Here is a 22,404-nt window from a genome sequence, read left to right as displayed (position 1 = left end):
GCCCAGGAATGTGCCGAGTCGAGCATGTCAGCAAATTCCCAGGTCTCAGCACCATGACCCTTGTCGGGAGCAAGGTCGCGGACCCGGGACATAGTCCTGGCATAGGCATCGCTATGGATGGATGCAGTGTATGCGATGCATATAGGCTCCTGGTTCCAGTGGGCCTTCATCGCGCACCCTGCACCCATATATTATGCTTACCCATCCTGAGTCCCATGGCAGCCATTCCCAAGTTATTTGCGCATGCATACTAGAGATGTCCCCAGGAACAAGGCGTGGGCGCCATGTTCCCGGAGACCTGCGCATGTATTGCAGACTCGGATGTTATACCAGAGCCTACTCGCTGCTGGAGAGGAGGGGGCCCGCAACGGAGGCTGCAAACGGGTCCACTACTCTCTAAAAACGCCCCTGGTACTGGGTCACTTACATTCAGACCTACCTAAATCCCGGGGTGATGCACCTTCACGAGCAAAATCTCAGGATTTAGGTGCTAGGGTGTAGGGTGTAAGTGGTTCTCTCGCTCTCCATTGCTTTATTTCTGTGATTATGATGCACATTGTGAGTGAGAAAGATGCTCAACAAGTCGCCCTGAACCTGGCGAGCAGAGAGGGGCTGTTTCCCTTGGCCACAGTGTATGAGGACATATGTGAGGAGAGGTTTGTCAAAGCTGATGATCACTTGTGACTGTTAGTTTCAAGTATAAACAGTTTTAGGAATAGATGTAAATCCTGGCCTGCGTATCATTTATTTCTGTTGATGTTTTAGAATTATCAGACAAAGCTGCCATTTATCACCGACTGTGGTGCATACTGATGTTTAGTAACCAAGGTTATTAGATAGTGCAGGGGGGAATGTTATCATGTATGTAATATATGTCATAGGCAAACGCAGGGGGGGGGGGGGGGTCCGGTTGCCTGGAAACCCCCCTCCTCTTTGCAAGTGGCTCAAATTCTGACAATAGCTATGGTATATAATGTGATTACTAAAGCTGCTGCCACATGATGCAGTGTAAGGGACAGAGCAGAGCTGCTGCATATGCCCAGTGGTAGCAGCTTCTTCTACCAAGTATGCTGTGTGTGTGGTTCTGAATCCTCAATCAGTGCACTGGACCAGAGAGTAGCTACCAGGAAGAAGAGACAGGAGTCTTACCATGAGGTGGGAGAATGTGTGCTTATAAAGTGCAGGACTGGTTCTATTATGTTTGTGTATTTATTATAGTATTTTTAACCTTTTTCTGACTACTTATTTATATTATTTCAATATGTTTGATACAGCCTATACTCATACCTCCCAACTTTCAAGAGGGACCCCTGCGCAGCGAAGCCATGCGCGAACCGAAAAGGGGGGGTTGCTTACTGTGAAAGGGGCATGGCCTCGAGTGAGTGGGCGTGGCTGAGTGCCACGGACCCATTTTCAACATTTTGGGGGCGTGCCCAGCACTCCCTTCCCAGCTGGGTAGCCCCCTGCTCCCCTCCCAGCATACGCGCACGGCATCTATTCAGTGATCCCCAGCTGCTTTGCAGAGCAGAGGGTGATCAAAGCCTCCTCCAACTGCCCCGCCCCCGCCCGTGGGACACTGCGACCCGCGGGAGGGACAGCGGGACAGTGTCCGAATAGCGGCACTGTCCCGCTGAAATCGGGACAGTTGGGAGGTACGCTATACTATAGACCATCTTTAGTGTTAAATATTAATACTATATTCCATGTTCCGCAGAGAGGGAGATTGTGGATTGCATTTGGAAACTCCCTTCTGGAAATCCTGCGTTTGCCACTGTATGTGCTGGCTGGCTCCCCCGGGTATCAGATGCACTGGAGCCATGAGGCACCCGGGAATCAGCATAAGGCTTCACACAGTCCTTCTAAGACTCAGACTCCCATTGGTTAATATCACAGGAGTCTGGGGCCAAGTTTAGGAGTGTGCGATACCTTACGCTGATTCCCGGGTGCCGCATGGCGCCAGATACACTCAACGTACCCTATCCATGGGGGAGCCAGCCAGCACATATAATACATACATGATAACATGTATGTTTATATGTGGTAAGCAGTTACCCCCTGAACAATTTGGTCAGGCCTGCAGCCACAAATGATATAAACAATAATCTATCAGGAGTAATCTCCCAACTAAGAGAGGCCGCCACTTTTAAACAGCACATTCAGTAAGAGAGACACAAGGAGCCGGATGTACTAAAGTGAAAATGCCGTAAAACCCAGTTTTCTGGGTTTTTACTAGTGATGTGCACCGGACATTTTTCGGGTTTTGTGTTTTGGTTTTGGATTCAGTTCCGCGGCCGTGTTTTGGATTCGGACGCGTTTTGGCAAAACCTCACCGAAAAATTTTTCTCGGATTCGGGTGTGTTTTGGATTCGGGTGTTTTTTTCAAAAAAAACTAAAAAACAGCTTAAATCATAGAATTTGGGGGTCATTTTGATCCCATAGTATTATTAACCTCAATTACCATAATTTCCACTCATTTCCAGTCTATTCTGAACACCTCACACCTCACAATATTATTTTTAGTCCTACAATTTGCACCGAGGTCGCTGGATGGCTAAGCTAAGCGACACAAGTGGCCGACACAAACACCTGGCCCATCTAGGAGTGGCACTGCAGTGTCAGGCAGGATGGCACTTCCAAAAAATTGTCCGCAAACAGCACATGATGCAAAGAAAAAAAGAGGAGCACCAAGGTCGCTGTGTGACTAAGCTAAGCGACACAAGTGGCCGACACAAACACCTGGCCCATCTAGGAGTGGCACTGCAGTGTCAGGCAGGATGGCACTTCAAAAAAATTGTCCCCAAACAGCACATGATGCAAAGAAAAAAAGAGGCGCACCAAGGTCGCTGGATGGCTAAGCTAAGCGACACAAGTGGCCGACACAAACACCTGGCCCATCTAGGAGTGGCACTGCAGTGTCAGGCAGGATGGCACTTCAAAAAAATTGTCCCCAAACAGCACATGATGCAAAGAAAAAAAAGAGGCGCACCAAGGTCGCTGGATGGCTGAGCTAAGCGACACAAGTGGCTGACACAAACACCTGGCCCATCTAGGAGTGGCACTGCAGTGTCAGGCAGGATGGCACTTACAAAAAATTGTCCCCAAACAGCACATGATGCAAAGAAAAATGAAAGAAAAAAGAGGTGCAAGATGGAATTGTCCTTGGGCCCTCCCACCCACCCTTATGTTGTATAAACAGGACATGCACACTTTAACAAACCCATCATTTCAGCGACAGGGTCTGCCACACGACTGTGACTGAAATGACTGGTTGGTTTGGGCCCCCACCAAAAAAAGAAGCAATCAATCTCTCCTTGCACAAACTGGCTCTACAGAGGCAAGATGTCCACCTCATCATCATCCTCCGATTCCTCACCCCTTTCACTGTGTACTCCTCACAGATTATTAATTCGTCCCCACTGGAATCCACCATCTCAGGTCCCCGTGTACTTTCTGGAGGCAATTGCTGCTGGTGAATGTCTCCACGGAGGAATTGATTATAATTCATTTTGATGAACATCATCTTCTCCACATTTTCTGGAAGTAACCTCGTACGCCGATTGCTGACAAGGTGAGCAGCTGCACTAAACACTCTTTCGGAGTACACACTGGAGGGAGGGCAACTTAGGTAGAATAAAGCCTGTTTGTGCAAGGGCCTCCAAATTGCCTCTTTTTCCTGCCAGTATACGTACGGACTGTCTGACGTGCCTACTTGGATGCGGTCACTCATATAATCCTCCACCATTCTTTCCATGGTGAAAGAATCATATGCAGTGACAGTAGACGACATGTCAGTAATCATTGGCAGGTCCTTCAGTCCGGACCAGATGTCAGCACTCGCTCCAGACTGCCCTGCATCACCGCCAGCGGATGGGCTCGGAATTCTTAGCCTTTTCCTCGCACGCCCAGTTGCGGGAGAATGTGAAGGAGGAGATGTTGACGGGTCACGTTCCGCTTGACTTGACAATTTTCTCACCAGCAGGTCTTTGAACCTCTGCAGACTTGTGTCTGCCGGAAAGAGAGATACAACGTAGTTTTTTAAATCTAGGATCGAGCACGGTGGCCAAAATGTAGTGCTCTGATTTCAACAGATTAACCACCCATGAATCCTGGTTAAGCAAATTAAGGGCTCCATCCACAATTCCCACATGCCTAGCGGAATCGCTCTGTTTTAGCTCCTCCTTCAATGTCTCCAGCTTCTTCTGCAAAAGCCTGATGAGGGGAATGACCTGACTCAGGCTGGCAGTGTCTGAACTGACTTCACGTGTGGCAAGTTCAAAGGGTTGCAGAACCTTGCACAACGTTGAAATCATTCTCCACTGCGCTTGAGTCAGGTGCATTCCCCCTCCTTTGCCTATATCGTGGGCAGATGTATAGGCTTGAATGGCCTTTTGCTGCTCCTCCATCCTCTGAAGCATATAGAGGGTTGAATTCCACCTCGTTACCACCTCTTGCTTCAGATGATGGCAGGGCAGGTTCAGGAATGTTTGGTGGTGCTCCAGTCTTCTGTACGCGGTGCCTGAATGCCGAAAGTGGCCCGCAATTCTTCGGGCCACCGACAGCATCTCTTGCACGCCCCTGTCGTTTTTTCAATAATTCTGCACCACCAAATTCAATGTATGTGCAAAACATGGGACGTGCTGGAATTTGCCCAGATGTAATGCACGCACAATATTGCTGGCGTTGTCCGATGTCACAAATCCCCAGGAGAGTCCAATTGGGGTAAGCCATTCTGCGATGATCTTCCTCAGTTCCCGTAAGAGGTTGTCAGCTGTGTGCCTCTTATGGAAAGCGGTGATACAAAGCGTAGCCTGCCTAGGAACGAGTTGGCGTTTGCGAGATGCTGCTACTGGTGCCGCCGCTGCTGTTCTTGCTGCGGGAGGCAATACATCTACCCAGTGGGCTGTTACAGTCATAGAGTCCTGAGTCTGCCCTGCTCCACTTGTCCACATGTCCGTGGTTAAGTGGACATTGGGTACAACTGCATTTTTTAGGACACTGGTGAGTCTTTTTCTGAGGTCTGTGTACATTTTCGGTATCGCCTGCCTAGAGAAATGGAACCTAGATGGTATTTGGTACCGGGGACACAGTACCTCAATCAAGTCTATAGTTGCCTCTGAATTAACGATGGATACCGGAACCACGTTTCTCACCGCCCAGGCTGCCATGGCCTGAGTTATCTGCTTTGCAGCAGGATGACTGCTGTGATATTTCATCTTCCTCGCAAAGGACTGTTGGACAGTCAATTGCTTACTGGAAGTAGTACAAGTGGTCTTCCGACTTCCCCTCTGGGATGACGATCGACTCCCAGCAGCAACAACAGCAGTGCCAGCAGCAGTAGGCGTTACACTCAAGGATGCATCGGAGGAATCCCAGGCAGGAGAGGACTCGTCAGACTTGACAGTGACATGGCCTGCAGGACTATTGGCTTTCCTGGGTAAGGAGGAAATTGACACTGAGGGAGTTGGTGGTGTGGTTTGCAGGAGCTTGGTTACAAGAGGAAGGGATTTAGTGGTCAGTGGACTGCTTCCGCTGTCACCCAAAGTTTTTGAACTTGTCACTGACTTATGATGAATGCGCTGCAGGTGACGTATAAGGGAGGATGTTCCGAGGTGGTTAACGTCCTTACCCCTACTTATTACAGCTTGACAAAGGCAACACACGGCTTGACACCTGTTGTCCGCATTTGTGTTGAAATAATTCCACACCGAAGAGCTGATTTTTTTTGTATTTTGACCAGGCATGTCAATGGCCATATTCGTCCCACGGACAACAGGTGTCTCCCCGGGTGCCTGACTTAAACAAACCACCTCACCATCAGAATCCTCCATGTCAATTTCCTCCCCAGCGCCAGCAACACCCATATCCTCATCCTGGTGTACTTCAACAGTGACATCTTCAATTTGACTATCAGGAACTGGACTGCGGGTGCTCCTTCCAGCACTTGCAGGGGGCGTGCAAATGGTGGAAGGCGCAAGCTCTTCCCGTCCAGTGTTGGGAAGGTCAGGCATCGCAGCCGACACAATTGGACTCTCCTTGGGGATTTGTGATTTAGAAGAATGCACAGTTCTTTGCTGTGCTTTTGCCAGCTTAAGTCTTTTCATTTTTCTAGCGAGAGGATGAGTGCTTCCATCCTCATGTGAAGCTGAACCACTAGCCATGAACATAGGCCAGGGCCTCAGCCGTTCCTTGCCACTCCGTGTCGTAAATGGCATATTGGCAAGTTTACGCTTCTCCTCAGACGATTTTAATTTTGATTTTTGGGTCATTTTACTGAACTTTTGTTTTTTGGATTTTACATGCTCTCTACTATGACATTGGGCATCGGCTTTGGCAGACGACGTTGATGGCATTTCATCGTCTCGGCCATGACTAGTGGCAGCAGCTTCAGCACGAGGTGGAAGTGGATCTTGATCTTTCCCTATTTTAACCTCCACATTTTTGTTCTCCATTTTTTAATGTGTGGAATTATATGCCAGTATCAATAGCAATGGCCTACTACTATATTTACTGCGCACAACTGAAATGCACCACAGGTATGGATGGATAGTATACTTGACGACACAGAGGTAGGTACAGCAGTGGCCTACCGTACTGCTATATATAGTATACTGGTGGTCACTGTGTCAGCAAACTGCAAAACTAAAATGCACCACAGGTATAGAATGTAGATGGATAGTATACTTAATGGATGACGACACAGAGGTAGGTACAGCAGTGGCCTACCGTACTGCTATATATAGTATACTGGTGGTCACTGTGTCAGCAAACTGCAAAACTAAAATGCACCACAGGTATAGAATGTAGATGGATAGTATACTTAATGAATGACGACACAGAGGTAGGTACAGCAGTAGCCTACCGTACTGCTATATATAGTATACTGGTGGTCACTGTGTCAGCAAACTGCAAAACTAAAATGCACCACAGGTATAGAATGTAGATGGATAGTATACTTAATGGATGACGACACAGAGGTAGGTACAGCAGTGGCCTACCGTACTGCTATATATAGTATACTGGTGGTCACTGTGTCAGCAAACTGCAAAACTAAAATGCACCACAGGTATAGAATGTAGATGGATAGTATACTTAATGGATGACGACACAGAGGTAGGTACAGCAGTGGCCTACCGTACTGCTATATATATAGTATACTGGTGGTCACTGTGTCAGCAAACTGCAAAACTAAAATGCACCACAGGTATAAAATGTAGATGGATAGTATACTTAATGAATGACGACACAGAGGTAGGCACAGCAGTGGCCTTCCGTATCGTACTGCTATCTATAGTATACTGGTGGTCACTGTGTCAGCAAAACTCTGCACTGTACTCCTCCTATATAATATTAATTATACTGGTGGTCCCCAGTCCCCACAATAAAGCAGCACACTGAGCACAGATATGGAGTGTTTTTCAGGCAGACAATGTATACTGGTGGTCACTGTCAGCAAAACTCTGCACTGTACTCCTGCTATATAATACAGCTGCTCCCCAGTCCCCACAATTAAGCAGTGAGAGCACAGATATATTATGCAGCACACTGAGCACAGATATGGAGCATTTTTTTCAGGCAGAGAACGGATAAAACTGGTGGTCACTTATCAGCAAAACTCTGCACTGTACTCCTCCTAACAGCTGCTCCCCAGTCCTCCCCACAATTAAGCAATAAAGCAATCAAGTTCAACAATAAACGGAGAGGATGCCAGCCACGTCCTCTCCCTATCATCTCCAATGCACGAGTGAAAATGGCGGCGACGCGCGGCTGCTTATATAGAATCCGAATCTCGCGAGAATCCGACAGTGGGATGATGACGTTCGGGCGCGCTTGGGTTAGCCGAGCAAGGCTGGAAGGTTCGAACCTGCCTCGGACCCGTGTAAAAAGGGTGAAGTTCGGGGGGGTTCGGTTTCCGAGAAACCGAACCCGCTCATCTCTAGTTTTTACTGCATTTTCGTATGTATTTCTCTCCATCCGCCGGGTCTCCACCACATAGGGTTGCTGGTGTTACCCTGTAGAAGCGTCACGGAATCCTCCCAGAGACCGCCGCTGGTTTGTGCATTTGCAGATGGACTCCCGGGTCAAATCAATTTCAAAATCAGGTCTTGGTTTCCCACAAGGCAACCTAAGCACCCAAGGGCCCTGTAGGTCCCAGAGTGCACTGGGCAGCCACTGCGTGACTTCATGACACAGTGATTGTAAGCTCCACTGGGGCAGAGGCTGATGGGAATGGGCAAATGTTCCTTGTAAAGTGCTGTGTAACATGTGTGTGCTATATAAATAATAATATATATTAAACACACACTAAGACATACTGTAGATGTGTGTCCAGTAGGGCTACTCAACATGCATCCCTCCAGCTGTTGTGGAACTACACATCCCAGCATGCCCAGCTACAGTTTTATCATGCTCTAATAGCAAAACTGTGGCAGGGATTGCTGGGATGTATAGTTCCACAGCAGCTGGATGCCGCATGTTGAATACCCATAGAGTACAGGGCGTCATTCCGACCCGATCGCTCGCTGCAGTTTGTCGCAGCGCAGCGATCGGGTTGGTACTGCGCATGCGCTGGCGCCATAGTGCGCCGGCGCATGGAGGCCGTCATTGCCTAGCGATCGCCTCTGAGGCAGAGGTGGTCGCTGGGCGGGAGGGGGCTGGATGACTGCGTTAAGCCGCCATTTAAGGGGAGCGGTCCGGCCAACACAGGCGTGGCCGGGCCGTTGGGGGGGGGCTGCGGCGGTTGAGTGACATCACACGCAGCCGCTGCGGGCCGGGGAGTGACGAGTAGCTCCCGGACAGCACGCTAAAGCTGCGCTGGTCGGGAGCTACTCTTGAAGTGCAAAGGCATCGCCGCTGAGCGATGCCTTTGCACTTATGCGAGGGGGGGCCAGCACTGACATGCGGGGCGGACTAGCCCGGTCCTGGGCGTCTCCCCGCATGTCAGTGTGAATGATCGTAGCTGTGCTAAATTTAGCACAGCTATGATCAACTCGGAATGACCCACAGTCTGCAGTCTTACAAACATCAATTGCACAATCAGATACACATACTGAGAATATGAATATACAGAGAACATTACCAGGAGGTTAGGAATAAAGCCCTCGGGATGGATTCCACAGAGATATCACAGGTACAGGTGCTGGAAATGCAGGTTTCAGAGAGCAGAAGACCCCAGAACAAGCCCTTTGTTATACTCAGTCTCCTCAGTTCCTCACACTGGAAGCAGCTGTATTGCCGCACACAGACACTGGTATAATGAACACACTTTATATCAGGAGAGTACAAAATAGGGAAACTGCCCATTCCTCCAGCACAGCTGATGTCCTCTGCATGTGACTGCTTACACCCACTTCCTCTTTTATAGCAGATGCAGCTTCCTAATCTACACTGCATGTTACACTCTCTGCACAGTGTAAAGTATATTTACAGACGTGTCCTCATTAGAGATGAGCGGGTTCGGTTCTCAGAGAACCGGACCCTACCGGACTTTGCCTTCCGAGTTCGGTCCCGAGCCCGGCTCGGGTTTTCCCGCCTGACTCGGAAACCCGAACGTGGCAAAACATCATCATCCCGCTGTCGGATTCTCGCGGGATTTGGATTCCATATAAGGAGCCGCGCGTTGCGGCCATTTTCACTCCAGTCTCGGAGAATGTATTGAGAGGATGTGTCCTCAGTGATCAGTGTCTGTGTGGGGGCGGGAAAGTGGGGTGGCGAGTCTTGTGCTGTGTTGTGCTGTCCAGTCCAATGTAGTCAGTGTATTGTGCTGCATCAGTCCAGCCAGTCACAGTGTTGGTGTCCTCTGCTGCCATATATCCAGTGTAGCTGCATAAAGTGGTGTTGTGTTGTGCTGCATCAGACCAGTTAGTCTTACATCTATAGTGGGGAAAGTATTGGAAGGTATTCTAAGAGATAGTATTCAGAAGTTCCTTGAAACCAATAAGGTCATTAAAAGGAATCAACATGGGTTTATGAAGGACAGATCCTGTCAAACCAACTTACTTGGCTTTTATGAAACAGTAAGCGCAAACCTAGATCAGGGTAAAGACGTGGATGTAATCTTTTTAGACTTTGCCAAAGCGTTCGATACTGTACCACACATGAGTCTTATCTACAAGCTACAAGAATCAGGGCTAGGAAGCACAATATGCACTTGGGTCAAAAACTGGTTAGATAAGAGGAAGCAGCGCGTTGTGGTTAATGGATCTTTTTCAACTTGGACTGAAGTGCTAAGTGGTGTGCCGCAAGGCTCAGTATTAGGACCGCTATTGTTCAATATTTTCATTAACGACCTAACAGAAGGTCTAGAGAGCATGGTGTAAATTTTTGCAGATGATACCAAATTGTGTAAGGCTATAAATACAGAGGAGGATGCCGAGTCTCTTCAGAACGACTTAGTTAAATTAGAAGCATGGGCAGCCAAATGGAGAATGCGCTTCAACACAGACAAGTGTAAGGTAATGCACTGTGGTAACAAGAACATAAATTACACCTACCTACTAAATGGGGTAAAATTAGGGGATTCTGTACTGGAAAAGGACTTAGGTGTCCTCATAGATAGCAAGCTAAGCAGTAGTACCCAAAGTAGGACTGCAGCAAAGAAGGCTAATAAGATATTAGCATGCATAAAACGGGGTATTGATGCTAGGGACGAGAGTATTATACTCCCGTTATATAAATCACTAGTGAGGCCACACCTTGAATACTGTGTACAATTCTGGGCACCGTACTACAAAAAGGATATCCTGGAGCTTGAAAAGGTACAGAGGAGGGCGACCAAACTAATTAAGGGCATGGAGACGATGGAATACAAGGAAAGGCTTGAAAGACTAGGCATGTTTACATTGGAAAAGCGGAGACTAAGAGGGGATATGATCAACATCTACAAATATATAAGGGGACAATACACAGAGCTTGCGCGGGACCTGTTTTTGGTTAGAGCAACACAGAGGACTCGTGGACACTCGCTCAGGTTAGAGGAGAGGAGATTCCGCACAATACGGCGTAAAGGCTTTTTCACGGTAAGGACAATACATGTTTGGAATTCCCTGCCCGAGGGAGTTGTAATGGCGGAATCTGTCAACACCTTTAAGAATGGGTTAGATAAATTCCTAATGGATAAGGATATCCAGGGGTATGGTGCATAGTCATGCATTATAGTTACTATAAATAGGGATAAAATGTAACGGCTGACAGCAGCATCAGTCAGAAACTTTAGTCAAATCATCATGCATGGGAGACCACAAATAGGTTGAACTCGATGGACAATTGTCTTTTTTCAACCTCAGATACTATGTTACTATGTTACCAGTGGTAGTGTCCTGTCTCATCAGTCATTCAAGTGACGAGGCAGTCACAGTGGTATACGCTGCTGCTATATGTCCACTGCTGCTGTATAATAATAATAATAACCACAAGTCCCTTACAGTGTTGTTGTGTTGTGCTGCATCAGACCAGTGGTAGTGTCCTGGCCATCAGTCATTCCTGTGCCGCATACTGTCTTATATAACTTATAACTTATAATAACAAAAATTTGGAGGATAAAATAGGGAAAGATCAAGAACCACTTCCTCCTCGTACTGAAGCTGCTGCCACTAGTCATGACATAGACGATGAAATGCCATCAAGGTCGTCTGCCAAGGCCGATGCACAATGTGATAGTAGAGGGCATGTAAAATCCAAAAAGCCAAAGTTCAGTAAAAAGACCCAAAAAAAGAAATTGAAATGGTCTGAGGAGAAATGTAAACTTGCCAATATGCCATTTACGATACGGAGTGGCAAGGAACGGCTGAGGCCCTGGCCTATGTTCATGACTAGTGGTTCAGCTTCACATGACGATGGAAGCCCTCATAACTGAGGCCTTGACACTTATGTTGGTGTTAGACGTGCGTCCGGTATCCGCCATTAGTGCAGTGGGATTTAGACAATTGATGGAGGTATTGTGTCCCCGATACCAAATCCCATCTACATTCCACTTCACTAGGCAGGCGATAGCGAGATTTTGCCATTTAATTCCAGTGATTTGGACGTATAATTACAGTGATTTTGCCAATTAATGTCAGTGATTTACAATTATTAATTACAGTGATCTTGCCAATTAATTCCAGTGATTTTGATGTATAATTCCAGTTGGAATTGTTTGTGTCGCTTGGCTTATGGGCCCTACACACTGGCCGATATTTTGAAAGATATGAACGATCTCGTTCATAAATGAACGAGAACTCGTTCATATCTTTCAGTGTGGAGACTTAAGCGATGAACGATGCGCGTCCCCGCGCTCGTTCATCGCTGGTCTCCTGTCGGCTGTGCATGCAGGCCAATATGGACGATCTCGTCCATATTAGCCTGCACTTCAATGCAGCCGGGTGACGGGGGGAGTGAAGAAGCTTCACTCCCCCCGTCACTGCCCCCCCCGCCGCCGGGTCGCTCGTCGGCCGTATCGGCCGTCGGGCACCTCGGCCAGTGAGTAGGGCCCATAAGTCATACAGCTACCTCATTGCACCTCTTCGACATCTTTGCATGAGGTGCTGTTTGGGGCCTAGTTTTTGAAAAGTGCCATCCTGTGTGACACTGCCGTATGAGTCCTGGGGTACTGCTGTATTAGTCCTGGGGTACTGCCGTATAAGTCCACCAATTGCAGATTTTTTTTAAAGTGACTGGAGCATGCTGGAGATGCTGTCAGTGGACCGAACAATTGTGGCCCAATCAGCCACTGGGTGATACTACTAGATGGGCCAGGTGGTTGTGTCACTTAGCTTAGGCTTACAGCAACCTCGGTGCACCTTTTTTTCTTCTTTGCATCATGTGCTGTTAGGGGCCTTTTTTTGATATCTGCCCTCCTGTCTGCCACTGCAGTGCCACGCCGGGATGGGCCAATTGTGTGTGTCGCTTGGCTTAGTCATACAGCTACCTCATTGCAATTCTTTTTCTTCTTTGCATGATGTGCTGTTTGGGGCCTTTTTTGTTATATCTGCCCTCCTGTCTGACACTGCAGTGCCACTCCTAGATGGGCCAGGTATTTGTGTTGTCCACTTGTGTCGCTTAGCCATCCAGCGACCTTGGTGCAACCTTTTGGCCTAAAAACAATATTGTGAGGTGGGAGGTGTTCAGAATAGACTGGAAATGAGTGTAAATGATTGTTATTGGGGTTAATAATACCGTAGGAGCAAAATTACCCCCAAATTCTGTGATTTTATCTGTTTTTATGTGGGGGTTTTTTTTTTAAATCATCCAGATCCAAAACCAAAACACGAAAGTGGAATTAGAACCAAAACCAAAACCAAAACACAAAAAGTGCCGGCCGCACATCTCTAGTCCTCATACATCTAGACACCATGCACCACAGAGCGGGAGATACCTGGCGCGTATGAGACACCAAGTCCCATGCAACTCTGCCATCGCTGGGTGATGCCCTGCAACTAGGACTCACCAAGAGGCTGTGCTGATTCATTTGATATGTGACACTTGTATATCTGTGTGTGATTAAGGGGGAGATGTACCATACCTCCCAACGTTTTAAGTGTGCGCAGCGCATTTGACCAAAAAGAGGGTGTGACCTAAATGAAAGGGGGCGTGACCTCACAGCAATCTTGTGATGGTGAGCTGCGCCCCCATTTCCTGTCACTTGAGGGGGCATGGCCAGCTGTTGGCATGCCCCCAGTCCCTCTGTGTCCAGTGAATAGATGCTTTAGTGAGTGACAGAAGCATTGGCGTTTCTATAATGGGTGCAGTGAGTGCGGTGCACCTGGGCCACTGAGTCCAGGGGGGCCCACACGGCACACACTGCACCCATTTCTTCTATACTTACCTTTCCGGAGTCCATCGCTGACCGTGTGTGGGCCAACCCCTCTCCCGTAGCCAACGCGCTGCTGCTAGCGCACTGACCACTAGAGACTCTGGAACAGTGCCAGAGTCTACAGCGCACGTGCAGTACTCTGAAAAAATGGCGCTGCGGTCATTTTTTGGAGTCCTGCGCATGCGCTGTAGACTCTGGCACTGTGCCAGAGTCTACAGCACTCAGAACGCTAGTAGCGGCGCGACGGCTATGGGAGAGGAGGGGCCTACACACGGAGTCTGCACATGGGTCCTCTCCTCTCTAGAAACGCCCCTGGACAGAAGCCTCCCAACTGCTCCCCTCAACGTGGGACACTGTGGCCCGTGGGTGGGACAGCGGGACAGTCCTTAAGAAAGGGGATGATCCGCGAAAATCAGGATAGTTAGGAGGTATGGATGTATATGAAGCACAATGGAACTTGGTGTGGTAAAAAGGCTGTGACCACTGCATCATGGCACCCATAGAGTGGGAATATAACTCGTGGCGAGCGCAGCAAGTCACAGAGCCCGCTTTGTGGCGCTCTCACCCCCCCCTGCCGGCACTCTGCTGCCAGGATCCTGCGGTTGGTATGCTGACTGCCGGAATCCCCAGCACCGGTCTCCCAGCCCCAACCTGCACACAGATATGTCCCAATTTAACCAAACACTAGGGGGTAATTCAGACATGATTGCTAGGCTGCATTTTAGCACAGCAGGTGTTCAGATCCAAACTGCGCATGTGTATGCACCGCAATGCGCAGGCGCGACGGACGGCTGCAAAGTGGATCGCCGGTCAGCGACAGGTTTGTGTGTAAGATCCATTCGCACGGAGATTAACTGGAAGAAGGCGTTTGTGGGTGGCAACTGACCTTTTTCAGGGAGTGTCTGGAAAAACGCAAGTGTGTCCATGCATTTGAAGGGAGGGTTCCTGACGTCAAATCCGGTCCGCGACAGGCTGATGTGATTGCAGCCGCTGAGTAAGTCCTGGTCTGTGCATAGACTGCAGAAAATCAGTTTGTGCAACTCTGCAACACATGCGTTCACACACTTGCAAAGCAAAAATACACTCCCCCCCGTAGGCGGCGACTATCTGATCGCAGGGCTGCAAAAATCACTGCCTAGCAATCAGATCTGGTGCATCCAAGTCACATTGCATTGAAACTAAGATGCATTTTCGGTAAGGAAGATGCCAGAGTGTCATAGGACCTCACTTGACTGTTTGGCGTGACTGCGGTAATGATGTGTAACCCACCCCTGTGATTATGTGGACTAACAATTAGCCAGAATGCCTCCACCCAATTACTTGTGAGTTGGGAAAACCCAAACATCTGAATATATGACTACAGAATATTGCTTCAAATTGTTGTGTGAATGAAATAGAACTTAATGTAACCACTTACACACATATGAGTACTGTCCCCTCAGAGAGTGTAAGTTTATTACCAGACTCAGAGGTTCTTCATCACAGCGAATCACAGGAAAATTATTACATCTAGAACTGGTATAGGTAACTATCAGATAACAAGTAACATTAATGTGGAGGAGCCTGTTTTCCCGATTCTGGTAATTCAATGGCCCCAGAAGTCAAATATTAAGGAACTTTACTTAGGCACCGCTGGGATTAATTATAGCTACACCCTGAGGTCGTCACATTGCCAGATTGTAATAAATTACTTAGCCCATCTCAAAGTCTACCATTATCAATAGTATCTTACCTTGTATGGAGATGAGTGTACATTATAATAACTACAAAGAAAAAATATGTTTAACATCATCTATATATCGAGTAGCTGATGGTCTGTAAATTAAATGAAATCCAAACTCAAGTTCATATGTAACTATAATGGATTGCTTAGATGTAAGGGAAGGACTTGAGCCATTTAGTTCCAATATAAGTTATGGTGCCTCATTTAGCAATGGTGTGCCTTACTACAGAGATGGCTGAATAGTTGTAGGTGTACTCCACTAAGAGTTCCAGCTATTTTCCTATATGCTCTAGCGCCAGTCTAGAACTCTGTAATTGTCTCTCCTTTCGGGGGTCATTCTGAGTTGATCGCTCACTAGCAGTTTTTAGCAGCCGTGCAAACGCTATGCCGCCGCCCACTGGGAGTGTATTTTAGATTAGCAGAAGTGCGAACGTTTTTATCGCAGAGCGCCTGCAAAAAAATTTTGTGTAGTTTCAGAGTAGCTCAAAACCTACTCAGCGCTTGCAATCACTTCAGACTATTCAGTTCCGAATTTGACGTCACACACCCGCCCAGCGTTCGCCCAGCCACGCCTGCGTTTTCCCTGGCACGCCTGCGCTTTTCCGAACACTCGCTGAAAATGGTCAGTTGCCACCCAGAAACGCCCACTTCATGTCAATCACTCTGCGGCAACCAGTGCGACTGAAATGCATCGCTAGACCCTGTGCAAAACTGCATCGTTCGTTGTGCCCGTATGTCGCGCGTGCGTATTGTGCCGCATACGAAGAACTGCCATTTTTTAGCCTGATCGCTGCGCTGCAAACAAATGCAGCTAGCGATCAACTCGGAATGACCACCTTCATGCGTAGCCATTACAACTGCAATCTTTAACTAGCTTTACTGAAAAAATTTGTTACCACATTTGGCCACAAGATGGGGGTGTTTTACAATATACTGAGTATGATGGCAAGAGAGAGTTTCAGATAACACTAGTTTGCAAGAATCTATAACCTGCAAACTGGATTTGTTGTAAGGAACAGGATTGCAACTTATACCCCTTTCAGACCGCCTAAGGCGGCTCACACATGGGGGGCTGACACGGGAGCTCCCAGTGTGCGACCAGCCTCAGGCGCCCCGCTGCCTACATCCCGGCATATTGCCGGGTTGGTGACGTCAGCAGTGACACAGAGAGTGAACGGGAAACGGGTCACATCGACCCGGCTCCCGTTCACACCACACAGTGAGCAGGATTGAAGATGTGTTCAACCCTGCTCACAACCAGGGTTGAAATACTAGGTCACTTTCATACCACACCTGAACACAGGTTATGCGTGCTCATTTGCCCAAAACCCGTGTTCAGAGGTGCTAGTCTGAAAGGGGTATTACCAAAAGCGAGTGGGTTACTCAGCAAGCCTCCAGAATACGCTGAGAAAGAGGAGAGTGAAAGAATCTTCACTTCCTCTGCCCTAAGAAATGGCAGTGCATGGGCATGCGTTCTCATTGGTCACGTGTATGCTGGGTCACATGTATGCCTGTGGTAATGTGGGCACGTGCTCTGTAGCCACTGATCAAATTTTTCACAAACTTGCTAGTGGCAAACCAACACTAGAAAGAAATAGTGGAAGGGAAGGTCATCTTAAACCTGATGAGTCTGGTACCCTTCATTTGTAGAAAGAGGGTGAAGCCAAGAAAACTTTGCAACCAAGAACAATTTTATTGGTTACTAACAATCATAATTATTGTTATAATGCTACTGTTGTTGTTGTTGTTGGTGGTAGTAGTAGTAGTACCTGGGGCGAGTCTGGGATGCGGTTCCTCCTGGATTGGTGGGGCTGGGCTGCTTTGGGGTAGCACACTGCGAGATCTTATTTAGCACCCCCTTAACACATTTATTAATCCTTCTGGTCTTTTAATTACACCTTCACTAGTATATACATTTTTGTAAATAGATTATAGCCAGCTTGTGGGGTTCTGCACCCCAGGCCTAGAGTTACGGACCACCGGCATCAGAGGATCCCTGTTGGGGCCTAGTGGCTTTATCATTCATTTGCAAATGTATGTAACTAAGACCTCTGGATTTCTAATATATATATATATATATATATATATATATATACTTGTATTACACCTGGCACTCCTCCAACTCAAATATCAGCTGCTTAGGTGCCCAGCATGTGTCCATAGATAAGTGAAGGTATGGGCGGCACTCAAAAGACTTCATTCAATGCTTTAATCAGTCACAGATCATCCAACAATTGTTTCGGGCTGCGGCCCATCATCAGGGATGTGCACACAAATACAAACTCAAAATATATATACTCACAAACCCTTCCCCCCGGTCAGCTTGCAGAATCACCCTCATCTATGTAGACACCTCCAGCTCCATCAACCACGCTGACTGCGGACATCTGCTCCCAGCGGCTTCCCATTTGTTCATTCAAACCCCTTGGGGCCCGTGTATCTAGCTTAAATATCCAACGGCTCTCTAACTAGAGGAGCTAGATACACTGGCCCCAAGGGGTCTGAATAAACAAATGGGATTACATTGTTTTATATAATGCAGTAGATCAACGGCATATATATATATATGACTAGCACCTTTGGTAACATTTTAAAGGCTGATATTCATACATGTTAAATGATATGTCTTGGGATATGGAGTGATTCTTTCCCATATGTGTGTTTTAATGTGTTTAAATGTACATATGTATTTTGTAGTGTTTATATAGCATGGGTTTTATTATCTGTAATGTTTATGTTTATGTTGGTATCTAGGTAACGGTCATGTGATGCGTGTGGCTTCTCTGTGGGCGCCGGTGGATGACGTCACCCGCTGTAACGTGAAGCCGCTGGGAGCAGATGTCCGCGGTCAGCGTGGTTGATGGAGCTGCAGGCGTCTACACAGGTGAGGCTGATTCTGCACGCTGACCGGGGGGGAAGGGTTTGTGAGTATATATTTTGTTTGTATTTGTGTGCACATCCCCGACGACGGGCCGCAGCCCGAAACAATTGTTGGATGATCTGTGACTGATTAAAGCACAGGTTCTCAAACTCGGTCCTCAGGACCCCACACAGTGCATGTTTTGCAGGTCCCCTCACAGAATCGAAAGTGGAATAATTAGCTCCACCTGTGGACCTTTTAAAATGTGTCAGTGAGTAATAAATACACCTGTGCACCTGCTGGGTTATCTGCAAAACATGCACTGCGTGGGGTCCTGAGGACAGAGTTTGATAACCTATGGATTAAAGCAGAGGTTCTCAAACTCGGTCCTCAAGGGCACACACAGTGCATGTTTTGCAGGTAACCCAGCAGGTGCACAGGTGTATTAATTACTCACTGACACATTTTAAAAGGTCCACAGGTGGAGCTAATTATTTCACTTGCGATTCTGTGAGGAGACCTGCAAAACATGCACTGTGTGTGCCCCCGAGGACCGAGTTTGAGAACCTCTGGATTAAAGCATTGAACAAAGTCTTTTGAGTGCCGCCCGTACCTTCACTTAGTCCTTCATGGCTTAGTACAGGTACAGCTTGGTGTGCTGGGGGTCACCAGGGGTTAATATCCAGTGTATTTGTAGCTTAGACTACCCCCTCCCTTTCACGCACCTGAATTGTATTTTCGAATTGGTATGAGCAACTTACATTCTCTTCAGGTCATAGATTCTTGCAAACTAGTGTTTTGTTCTTCAGTAGGCTTGCTGCCTAGCAGGTGGGAGGACTACCACATATCTGGTGGTTGCTCTGAGAAACTCGATCGTTTGTACATTGGTTGGTGTGCAATAGTGTTTAGCGAAGATACGAGCAGAGTACCATCTTGCTGCTAGCATGTTGGACTGAAATGGTATGCCTTTAGCTGTGGCTCTTGTTGCATCTGCCCCCAATAAGGAGTGACTTATGAATGGGTATGAATCTGTCCTTGCTTCTTTTATCCTCTAATAGTAGAGGATCTTGCTGACCGAAAGTATTCTACAAAGGAGGAAGTGTTGGGTGAGATTGTCTCGCATGGGAGCTGTCAGAGCTAAATAAGGTGATAAGCATGAAGCCACACAAAAGTTAGGTTCTGAAGGGTCATATATAACATCAAATGTAATTATGGGGCTATGAAATGAGGAAGTCTTATAGGCCCTACACACTGGCCGATTTGTTTGAAAGATATGAACGATCTCGTTCATAAATGAACGAGAACTCGTTCATATCTTTCAGTGTGGAGGCTCCAGCAATGAACGATGCGCGGCCCCGCGCTCGTTCATCGCTGGTCCCCCGTCGGCTGTACATGCAGGCCAATATGGACGATCTCGTCCATATTTGCCTGCAGTTCTATGGAGCCGTGTGACAGGGGGAGTGAAGAAACTTCACTTCCCCCATTACTGCCCCCCCCCCCCCCCCCCCGGTCGCCCGTCGGCCATGTCGGGCAGCTCGGCGGCGGATCGGCATGTCTGTAGGGCCCTTTAGTGTGATCTTTCAGGATGATGTACCCAGTGGGCATCTGTGATAACCACAGGTCTGAGATGTATATGAGGGTCCCAGTACCTGTTATAGCTAAAGCCAACAAGAATGCCAACTTACGGGCTAAAAGGCTTATGTTGGAGTCCCTCTACCAAGATGTTAGAAAGGAAAGGAATGGTTCAGTGTGGGAGTACGTTGGTAAGAAGGGTCTGGAGATATATACAGTAACATACTTAATGAGGTTGAAAAGAGGCAAAATGCCCATTGGGTTCAACCTGTATTCTGTATTGAGCAGTGCACATTATAATGTACCAGCCAAAATAATTGTTTCGTACCCATTGACAACTATATTTCGTATCACTCCCATATACATAACGTCAATAATAAGATTTTACTCACCGGTAAATCTATTTCTCGTAGTCCGTAGTGGATGCTGGGAACTCCGTAAGGACCATGGGGAATAGCGGCTCCGCAGGCAGGAGACTGGGCACAACTAAAAGAAAGCTTTTAGACTACCTGGTGTGCACTGGCTCCTCCCACTATGACCCTCCTCCAAGCCTCAGTTAGGATACTGTGCCCGGAAGAGCTGACACAATAAGGAAGGATTTTGAATCCCGGGTAAGACTCATACCAGCCACACCAATTACACCGTAAAACTTGTGATACTATACCCAGTTAACAGTATGAAATATAACTGAGCCTCTCAACAGATGGCTCAACAATAACCCTTAGTTAGGCAATAACTACATACAAGTATTGCAGACAATCCGCACTTGGGATGGGCGCCCAGCATCCACTACGGACTACGAGAAATAGATTTACCGTGAGTAAAATCTTATTTTCTCTGACGTCCTAGTGGATGCTGGGAACTCCGTAAGGACCATGGGGATTATACCAAAGCTCCCAAACGGGCGGGAGAGTGCGGATGACTCTGCAGCACCGAATGAGAGAACTCAAGGTCCTCCTCAGCCAGGGTATCAAATTTGTAGAATTTTGCAAACGTGTTTGCCCCTGACCAAGTTGCAGCTCGGCAAAGTTATAAAGCCGAGACCCCTCGGGCAGCCGCCCAAGATGAGCCCACTTTCCTCGTGGAATGGGCTTTTACTGATTTAGGATGCGGCAATCCAGCCGCAGAATGCTCCAGCTGAATTGTGCTACAAATTCAGCGAGCAATAGTCTGCTTAGAAGCAGAAGCACCTATTTTGTTGGGTGCCTACAGGATAAAAAGCGAGTCAGTTTTCCTGACTCCAGCCGTCCTGGAAATATACATTTTTAAGGCCCTGACTACGTCCAGTAACGTGGAATCTTCCAAGTCCCTAGTAGCCGCAGGCACTACAATAGGTTGGTTTAAGTGAAAAGCTGATACCACCTTAGGGAGAAACTGGGGACGAGTCCTCAATTCTGCCCTATCCATATGGAAAATCAGATAAGGGCTTTTACATGACAAAGCCGCCAATTCTGACACACGCCTGGCCGAAGCCAAGGCCAATAACATGACCACTTTCCACGTGAGATATTTCAAATCCACAGTTTTAAGTGGCTCAAACCAATGTGATTTTAGGAAACTCAACACCACGTTGAGATCCCAAGGTGCCACAGGAGGCACAAAGGGGGCTGAATATGTAGCACTCCCTTTACAAATGTCTGAACTCCAGGCAGTGAAGCCAGTTCTTTCTGGAAGAAAATCGACAGAGCCGAAATCTGGACCTTAATGGAACCCAAGTGTAGGCCTATAGTCACTCCTGACCGTAGGAAGTGCAGAAAACGACCCAGCTGAAATTCCTCTGTTGGGGCCTTCCTGGCCTCACACCACGCAACATATTTTCGCCAAATACGGTGATAATGGTTTGCGGTTACTTCTTTCCTGGCTTTTATCAGCGTAGGAATGACTTCCTCCGGAATGCCTTTTTCCTTTAGGATCCGGAATTCAACCGCCATGCCGTCAAACGCAGCCGCGGTAAGTCTTGGAACAGACAGGGCCCCTGCTGTAGCAGATCCTGTCTGAGCGGTAGAGGCCATGGGTCCTCTGATATAATTTCTTATAGTTCTGGGTACCAAGCTCTTCTTGGCCCATCCGGAACCACGAGTATCGTTCTTACTCCTCGTTTTCTTATTATTCTCAGTACCTTTGATATGAGAGGCAGAGGAGGGAATACATAAACCGACTGGTACACCCACGGTGTCACTAGAGCGTCCACAGCTATTGCCTGAGGGTCCCTTGACCTGGCGCAATATCTAGTTTTTTGTTTAGGCGGGACGCCATCATGTCCACCTGTGGCCTTTCCCAACGGTTTGCCAACAGTTGGCAGACTTCTGGATGAAGTCCCCACTCTCCCGGGTGTAGGTCGTGTCTGCTGAGGAAGTCTGCTTCCCACTTGTCCACTCCCGGAATGAACACTGCTGACAGTGCTAAGACGTGATTTTCCGCCCATCGGAGAATCCTTGTGGCTTCTGCCATCGCCATCCT

General features: G+C 47.7%; 1 protein-coding gene across 1 annotated transcript in view; it reads right to left on the bottom strand.

Annotated features, from left to right (window-relative positions):
- Nucleotides 1–9,235, bottom strand: part of LOC134936141 (gastrula zinc finger protein XlCGF17.1-like) — a 48,859-nt gene extending 39,624 nt beyond the window's left edge. Inside the window, exon 1 of the mRNA XM_063931058.1 lies at nt 9,077–9,235. The gene's annotated coding sequence lies outside the window, so the exon portion shown is untranslated. The remainder of the gene's footprint in view (nt 1–9,076) is intronic.
- Nucleotides 9,236–22,404: the final 13,169 nt, after the last annotated feature.

Source organism: Pseudophryne corroboree, chromosome 6 (genome assembly GCF_028390025.1).
Source record: "Pseudophryne corroboree isolate aPseCor3 chromosome 6, aPseCor3.hap2, whole genome shotgun sequence".
NCBI lineage: Eukaryota > Metazoa > Chordata > Amphibia > Anura > Myobatrachidae > Pseudophryne > Pseudophryne corroboree.
Note: the sequence above shows the minus strand (reverse complement) of the source record. Positions and strands in the feature narration are given on the sequence as shown.